General features: G+C 38.3%; 1 pseudogene; it reads left to right on the top strand.

Annotated features, from left to right (window-relative positions):
- The first annotated feature begins 242 nt into the window (after positions 1–242).
- On the top strand, positions 243–3,795 carry LOC120067483 (annotated as a pseudogene).
- Positions 3,796–9,442: the final 5,647 nt, after the last annotated feature.

Genomic DNA, 9,442 nt, shown 5'->3' with positions numbered 1-9,442 from the left:
CATTGTAGCTTTCACCATTTTCTAATGAGCGATCCATGTGTTTGATGTTCTGTGCTCTTCTAAACGGGATTGGATCTTGTTGTTGTTTGAAAATCTCAGCATTTTCCTCGGGGATTATGCAAGTGATCGCGTGAGGAGTTGTGGTGGTTGTAGTTTGTGGAATCGTTCGTAATAGGTCAGTCAAGTATCCTTGCCTTCTGCGAAGATGGTGGATTTGCAACTTCATTTTATCGATCATTCGTATGGATCTTGGTGCAAACTTTAGAGATGAAAATAAAGTAAGAACTCATGATTATGCTGAATTTTTCTATTTTTTTCCACTGATTTTCCTTTTACATATAAATCTGGTTTGGGGTCATTGGGTGCAATAGTTACAACTTTAATTACTAATTCATCTATGCATTGGCTACCTTCCAAATGCTACCATATCTAATATTCAGTCTTCCTGACATACTATCTGCATTTACACAGGGGCAAAGTCTTAGCAGATAGAGTCACTTCGTACCTCCAAGTAGATGAAATACAATGGGATGCCATACAGCCCATAGACATTTGTCTCATGAAGCAAGCCTTCTCATGTGCAGATCTTTTCTGAATTTAATCCTGATCCAATAGCCAGTGTTTCCCTTGCACAAGCGCATGTTGCTCCATGATGGGCAAAAAGTTGTTGTGAAGGTCTTGTTGTACTCAATAAATTTGAACTTGAATTCACATGTATTTATATTGATTTGACTTTTGAGGGTCAATTTTTTGTTTACTTATGGTCCTTTTATATTCAGGTGCACCACACTCATATGACTGATACTGTGACTGCAGATCATGCTAGTGTTGCATTAATTGTGAACACCTTATATCGAATTTTTCTCTGTTGATTATAGGTAATGTTCTAGAACATCTTATGACCTTGTTAAGGGTTTGTTGATGAATGCATTCTGTCCATATAAAACCCATATAAATCATGCATCTATATACTCTGAATGAAGAAAAGTTTGCTCTATCTAGAAAAATGTTTCTGCAGCAATAATATTGTTCCATAGACTTTTGGTGATATATGATCTCCTACGATGAAGAATGTTTTTTTGTTTTGATTTAAATGGTTGGTTGATGAGGTTAGTGAAAGTTTGCCAAAGGTAGGTTTTCCTCTCTGTCTCCTACACTCTTTTCAGTTGTATGCCCCTTCTCCTACACTCCTTTTACTTTGATTATATGTACTCTTTTTATGTCATGAAAAACTCTCTCTCACGATTCTTCAGTTTTCAATGGATGTCGATGAACTTTCCTCCTTTTTTCCCCAAGTTGTTTAATTGCTGACTGTTTTTTACAACAGTTAAATTTATACTTAAGAAACTATGGGATTTTCAATGTCCTATTTGCTAGCTTCTGGTAATGAATTTAAGCCCCTAAAAATTTGATTGTTCCAGATTGCTCTTACCATTATGCTTTAATGCTAGGTCGCATGTTAGTCTTCTCATTCTAAATCAGGTAGATTTCCTTCTGAAGATGTATTCTTAAGAACCCTTGAGATCTTATTCAACGTGTTTTCCCAAGTTCTTTCATAAACTGATCTTTGATAGGTAAATTCGTTGGGCTTAAAATAATATGAAATTATATGCCTTTTCTGTTTTGCACAACATTGAATCTGATTTTCCTCTCCTCAATGCTCATGTTATTAAGGTTATTTTTAAGGTTATGAACTTGACTGGATTTTCCCCCCCGTTCTATTCCACTTGTAAGCTTTCTGTTCATGGTGACCTCCTATTTTATATAAGAATATCAGAGATTCTATGAGAATATTGGAATTGTTTCGAACAAACACAAATTACTTTGGTTAGAAAATGAGGGGTTCTGTCTTAAAATTGGTATTTCAGTCACTGTTTTGGAACTTAAGTACCTTAAAGTTATTGACCATGGAGTTTATGGATGGTGCTCAAATAAATGATGTTAAAGCCATTCAGAAGCTTGGGGTTCAACCATCAGAAGTTGCAAAATTAGTAAGACCACACATTTTGTTTATTCAAGAAAATTAGGTTTATTTATGAGCATTATTTATATTTTGTCTTCGTTCATTGAGTGTTCCTTTCTTTACCCACTTGATAGTCCTATATCCTCACGTGTTTTGTAAACTTTTATTTATTGATTTACAGTTGTATCTGACTAGCCAGAAGATGTTTTACAGGTTTAGGATTTCAGGCCATTCATTGAGATGTTATTTTAAAATCTTTTTAAATTCCTTGCTTGACCATAATATGAATCAATGATATGAGTTTTACATCACTTGCTGATAAAATTACCTCGAACTTATTATACAGGTTAGTCATGCATTTGATGAGATGATATATAAGCATGGATTTATGCACTGTGACCATCATGCTGCAAACTTGCTTGTCCGTCCCTTACCTTCTAATAGAATGAGCATCTTAGGTGAGCTCTTACTAAATGATCGATTTATTTGTTAAAAAACCTATAGATAACTTCTTGAGATATCAATCTGTAGCCTTGCCTGTTCTTTATGAGATCAAAGAATGTTATTGTTGATTTGTGAATTCTTGTTCTATCGGCACACAGGCAAGAGAAGCCACAGTTGGTACTTTTGGACCATGGGCTGTATAAAGATCTTGACTTCAACATAAGATTTAACTATGTTGCCCTTTGGAAGGTATTTCCTTCTTAATTCATTGAAGTGTCGTCTCAATGTATTCTTGTTGCTAGCATGTCTCTGTCTTCACTTGCCATCTGATGTTATTCTCTCCCTTACTGTTAGGCTTTAATATTTCTGATGCTGAAGCAATAAAGGAAAACAGTAAGAAATTGGGTGCTGGGGAAGATCTTTATGCATTGTTTCCTGAAATTCTTACTATGAAACCTTGGAATCGAGTCATTGACCCAGCAGTTGACCATTTAGTCATTCAAGGAACTGACAATGAACGTTCAGAATTACAAGTAGTTTCTCTTAGATGGTACATCATTCTTTATACCTACCACTCTGGTGAAAGGAAAGAAGATTATTTCTTGTGCTCTTGGTTTGGAAAGGATAGCATTGAGGTTAGTTAGCATTCAGGGTTTATTTTGAGAAAATCTAACTATTGTAAGTTCATACTTAAACTTGGAATGTGGTGGTACACTTGCCAATTCAATTGAATAACTAGTGTTGATTCTCTAAGAAAGGGAATAATGGAAGATGATTTCCTTGATCTAATGAAAGTACTCTTGATTCCTGTAAAAGAATAATTGCTTGTAAACAAGTGTAGGGATGTTTTCTCATTCCTTACATTTTCATATCATGACATATTTAAGTGCATTTGTACATAAACATATGTGTTTATTGTTGTTAAACCATTTTCTATATTTCAAACCTCAGGAAGATCAAAAGATGGCTACACAGTTGACGAATACAATGTCCAACTCGCTGAAAGGGAGGTCTGTTTAGGTACCATAAACACAAAGTATACGTGATAAATAGTTTCTATCTTTGGGAATTTCCGTATTATATGCTTTTTTCTTTTGAGCCACCTCAATTTATTGCCCTCTTTCAACCTTTTGTGGGGTGCTCAAGGTGGTAGTCTTATAAAGCTTCTTTCTTAACTCATCTCTTTTGATTAGAACCACGTTGTAGTTTCTTTTACAAGGTTCTGATGTGGAATTGAGAGGGTTCTTGAGAGACACAGATAACCATCATTTTCTTAATGAATTCTGGTGTAGGGTGGCTTGAGCTTTAGTTACAAGAAACTCATAGCAGATAAAGTTTTGGCTAATGAAACTTACACGGAAGATTCTGTTGCCCTTGTAAAATCATAATCTTTGTATTATTTGTAACTTGTGTTTTCAAGGCCTGAATTATTGTACACCTTTTAAATTATAATTCTATAGCAAAATTTGCGGATTAAATATAATAGCTTTACAATCCATACATGAATAATATGTCATGGTCATAGCGTTTGATGATGATGTGTCATGTTATACTTTTTTACCGAAAAAATGGATTTGGCAAGGGAACTTTAAAAAACAGACAATAATTGATAAAACTGATAGATTCGGGCTTCAATGTCGGTTAAAAAAAAAACAGCCTTTAATGTCGGTTGCAACCGACATTAAAACTTTAATGTTGGTTGCAACTGACAGGCTTTAATCACTAAAGACCTTTAATGTTGGTTGCAAACAACATTGAAGGCTGTGTTATTGGTGTTATTGAAGCCCTTTAATGTCAGTTTAAAATCGACATTAAAGCCTGAATTTCTTCTAGTGTGACGGAAATGGAACACCCTGGGAACCGACCTGGAAGGTGAATTTGATAAATATGTTATAAGCATGCAACAAATGGTTAAGGTTTATTAAAATGTTTAATAAACAAGAATCATTATTGTTAAACTATCCAATATAAGTGTTATATTGGGAAAATTTAACAATCACTTAGTAAAATTGATTAAGCATATTTTTTCTAAGTAAATGAACCCTAGGTTGAAAATACTCAATGGGAGGAAAATGATGTATATTATATGCCAATTTCCTTTCACATTTCTCCTTAAAATAGTTCACACCATGAGATCTATGCTCGGCTTCGAGACACCTTTGCTTGTGTCCCCTTACGGATGACATTTTGCATGGGTCAATACCAAGGTGAATAGAGAAAATGTTTATAATAAGTGGGAGAGGGATGTGTGTCAACACATCCCACGATCTCTTTCATTGGTTTGTTGCAAAGTTTTGTACCCAACCTTGAAGCACCTTTGCTTGTGTCCCCCTACAAATGACATTTTGCATGAAATTTTACATAAACTCCAGAAATGGATAGAACTTCTTTAGTTTTTGCCCTAATCGATTTTTCCTACGATTGGCTCATTAGGACGGAATTCTAAGTCTAAAATGAAGGGTTACACTTATAAAAAGTTATTAAGTAAGTTAATGATTTCTAGGTCGAATATGGTGACTAATTATTATAGAAATAAGAGTTATTCTGGTGTAATAATTAGTTGAAATTGTCTAATTCATGAAGGGGTAATTGATCACCCTACAGTGGCTTTTATCCTGCCTCATGAAGCATCATTGCAAAACAGATGTCACATGGGTTGCAGTGGATTTTTGCTAAATTGATTAGTTTTTCATGGGTAATACCTTAATAACTAATATAAATAAATTATATGTTTTTAGCAATATTCAAAATGACTAGCACTACATTGAATTTACTAAGTGCTGACAAACTAAACGGCGATAATTATATTAGTTGGAAGAACACTATAAACACTGCACTAATTATCGATGACATGAGGTTCGTCCTTGTTGAGGAATGTCCTTAAGTACCCATTGTTGGAGTATCTTAAAATGTTCGGGATGCATATGAAAGATGGGTCAAGGCGAACAAAAAGGCTCGGGTGTACATCTAGGCAAACTTATTTGAAGTCTTGGTCAAGTAGCACAAAACCATAGTCACTGCACGATAGATCGTGGATTCATTGAAGGAGATGTTTGGACACCGTCCACCCAACTCCGACCTGACGCTCTTAAATACATCTTTAATGCTCGTATGAAAGAAGGGTCCTTTGTTCAAAAACATGTTTTGAACATGATGGTTCACTTTAACATGGCTGAGATGAATGGGTATGTCATCGATGAAGCCAGTCGAGTTAGCTTCATCCTAGAGACTCTACCTGAAAGTTTCCTCTAGTTCCGTAGTAACGTTGTTATGAACAAGCTAGACTACACCTGACTATCCTCCTTAATGAACTATATGTTGGAGTTAATGCCCTAAAGTCTCATGTCCTATAGTTTGTAAACAGTTTGTACGAACGCTTGTGTTGTTAATATATGATATTTACTTCACATCTTGTATTTTTGTTCGGTTACTTATTTTATTTGCTTTACCACAAACAAATAAACATAAAATCTCTGGTTATCTGTATGTGACTCAAGCATGTATGTGGTGACATATAAGTGGATCATGTCTTGAGTCATAACCAAAATGGTTTGTAGTATATGGATATCCGAGGGAAACCTTATCTTGGTAACGCTACAGATGCAGCCCGCTTTGTGGAATGGTCACAAGTGTTGTGACTTATCACAGATGATCTGATCCTGATTATTCGTGTTGGGGACATGTGTAAGACCCTAACACTAAATCTAAAGTGGGAGGTTAAATTAAAAAATCCTAAGTAAGAATAGTGGGGCAAAGGGAGAAAAACATAAAAAATTATCCAAAAAGGTGACTAAAAATCTAAACGCCTATGAAGGGCTTAAAATGTTGGTTTTTAAGGCATTGGAGGATGGAAGCAAGAAAACTTGAAAAATGGCTAAAGGTTGCATACAACCAATGCAAAGGCATACATGAGCCATGCAAGACACGGGCAGGAAGCATGCTAGGCGTGCATGCCATGCGTTGAAGCCAAGCGCACAGGCCATGTGCCAAGCACACAGCCATGCGTCGAGGATAAACGCACAGGCCGTGCATCAAGCGCGCAGCCCATGCGTCGTTGGTGTATGTCAAGCGCACAACCCATGCGTCGATGGTGTTTGCCGAGCGCGCAGCCCATGCGTCAATGGTGTATGTTGAGCGCCCTGCTATGCGTCGATCGGGCAAGCGGGTAAGCCATCCTATGCGTCGAAGCGCTGCCGAGCAAACCATGCGTCAATGCGCTATGCCAAGCGCACGCCCATGCGGTGAGACAACACCACGTGGCGAGACATGCCCACACGGCGAGAGTGCCTATGCGGCCAAGGCGCGCAAGTGCCTAGGTAACACACCATGCGTCGATGGTCAGCACCATGCATCCATGCTTAGTAGGCCGAGCAAGCACCCTAGCAAGCCATGCGTCAAGGGTAAGCGGCCACCCTATGCGTTGGTGATGGCCAACTCATGCGTTGGCTAAGTGGGACTTTGATGAAGGAAAGGTGAGTTGTTATGCGTTAAAGATAAATGGTAAGGCTAATTGATGGAAACTTCAAGGGAGGATGCCAGTGTATACGAGCATAAGTCTTAAACAATTTAAGTAGAGAAATATGTGAAGTATTTAAGTGATTTAGGTGGCAAAAGGAGGATCACACAAAATTCTAGTAGGAGGTGGACAAAGGAGATTTCATGCAATTGAAGTCTTATCACCTCAAGCAGGAGGTGGGTGAAGGAGATTTCATGCAAAAAAAAGGAGATTTTGGCTGGCAAGCTGAAATGAGAACAACTCAAGGCTAGGCTGGGTAGACTGAGTGTTGGCAGCTCCAAAGTGAGACAAATGGGAATTGATTTGTCACCATGGGGTGAGTTTGAAATGGCTATAAATAGAGGGGTTGGGCAGAAGAATTTAATCATACCATCACCTAAATTGTGTGTTGAGAGCATATTTAGAGAGTGACGTTTGAGTTATTAGGCTACCAAGTTGATTGGAGATCAAAAGAAACAAGGTTGCGTTGGTGAGGCATTCAGTCAGTCGGACGCACAGCCAGCCCACACTCTGCGCGCACGCAGCGCTGCATTCGTCCATTCGTGCTCGCCTCGCTCGACGCATCCCACGCACTAGCCCAGCACAGCTGCCTCTCCCGTACGACGCATCATGCCCAGCACAACGCATGCCCACGCAACGCACGCCCAAACGCGCCAGTCCTCTGTGCGGCACAGCACGCCACCCTGCCTACTGCCTAATGCCCAGCTGCCTATCACGGTCCAAATAACCTCTAAAGAGTCTAATTTTGGTATTTGGCTAAATTGAAAGTAGGGTAAGCTGGTGTTTTCATTATATAATAATATTTTGGCTAGTTTGACATTATTTATTGATATAACAAATATTAATTGAGGAATTTCCATTGATATGGAGGAATTCTCATGAAGGTATTCTCAAGGTGATTTTAGTGGAAAAACTTGCTAACGGTGAGTGTTTACTTAGTTTTATACATTGATATGTGATATATGCATATGTAAGTGCAAAATGCATGCTGATGATGTTATGTTGTTGCCATGATATTGTTTGTGAAATTTCTATGGAAACTGAGATTATACCCGGACTACATAAGTTAGCATGCTTAATAAAAGGTGCTTGGCGGAAAAATATAGTCGGCTCGGTCGACGAAAAATAATAGTCGGTGACGATCGGTGGGAAATATAGTCAAGTTACCTAAGCATGACTAGCGGGAAAAGAATTGTCGATGTGCACATTGGCGGGAAAAGTGGGTTATAGAAAGTTTCCATAAAAAGTTGTTTGTGATTGATAGTGTGTCCATGATATGAGCATGCCACGTATAACATGGAACTGGAGGTTGATAATTGAATGAATTACACATGATCATGCATAAATTATACTGGAATTGTGATTAATGTGATTGATTTCCCAAAAAATAATTTTGCAAAGTGATTATTATTCTAAAAGAACCACTCACTGGGCTCAGTAGCTCACACTCTTCCAATGTTTTCTTATATCCCTCTCCAGGTAGCAAAGCGGAGCGTTCAGGAAGGAGTATACTAACCACCAACACATCAGGACTTGTAAATTCTCAGGGCACGGCTTGGATCATGTAATAAAGAATATGGAAATTTGAACTATGTGTATGAAAGTTAGATAGAGTATGTAAACATGTTGAAATCTTTAATAGATAGGGGGAACATTAAATTGAAATATGTCTTGGAATACTACTGGTGTACCTCACGCTCCCTTCCAAGTCTTGGGGGCTAAGGCTAGAGAGGGGGTGTGACAAATGCAAGCGGGGGCGTCCTATACAAAGAGTTTGTGTAAGACCTAACCATGAAGTGGTTAACGTCTCGTTATATAACACCATTCATGACAGAGACTTCACTTCACTAGATGACCTTAGGTAACATGACCTCAATCCTGAGTGAGTTTGAGAACTCCTACCATTGAGGGCGATCCTTTGATTTTGTATGGGTGCGAGTGGCCAGGTCGCCGATTCAAACCTACCATTTTGGGGGATTTGTCCTGATTTGGGAGCTGGAAACTCAGCTACACACAATATGGAATTCACTCCTTCCTCGAGGCAAGGGTAAGTAGATAGATAGCTCCCTAAGGGTTGATTCTGGGGCTTGAACGATATGGCACCACACAACCTTCTCTTGGCCCTAAAGGTGTTTCACACATAGTTGACTTATGTTGTATTGTTCATTAGAGGAATCAGTGGTACTTAAGGAGTGAGATATAACTACAGGGGCAAAACGGTAATTTGGCCCAACTGTACTTATGAAGCATTGTGAAGGGTCATCGTACTCATGATTGGTTATATCCGATGGACACAGAAATATATCTGTGGTAAGAAGAGTTTCAGTTTGTTGGTCTTTAGTGGAATGCCTGACAGTTAACGGATGTGGATCTCGTGGCTAAAGAGTTTAGTCAGCTATTCACGACCGTTGGAACTTTCGAGCCAACAGGTCCATTAGGTCCCTGGGTAGCTTGGATAAAGTCGAGAAACCAGTGTTTTGGGTTAATTTGAAAATGTTCAAATTGACAAGAGGAAGTTC

The sequence above is a fragment of the Benincasa hispida genome, chromosome 12, assembly GCF_009727055.1.
Source record: "Benincasa hispida cultivar B227 chromosome 12, ASM972705v1, whole genome shotgun sequence".
NCBI lineage: Eukaryota > Viridiplantae > Streptophyta > Magnoliopsida > Cucurbitales > Cucurbitaceae > Benincasa > Benincasa hispida.
This window is presented reverse-complemented; position numbering and strand designations above follow the sequence as displayed.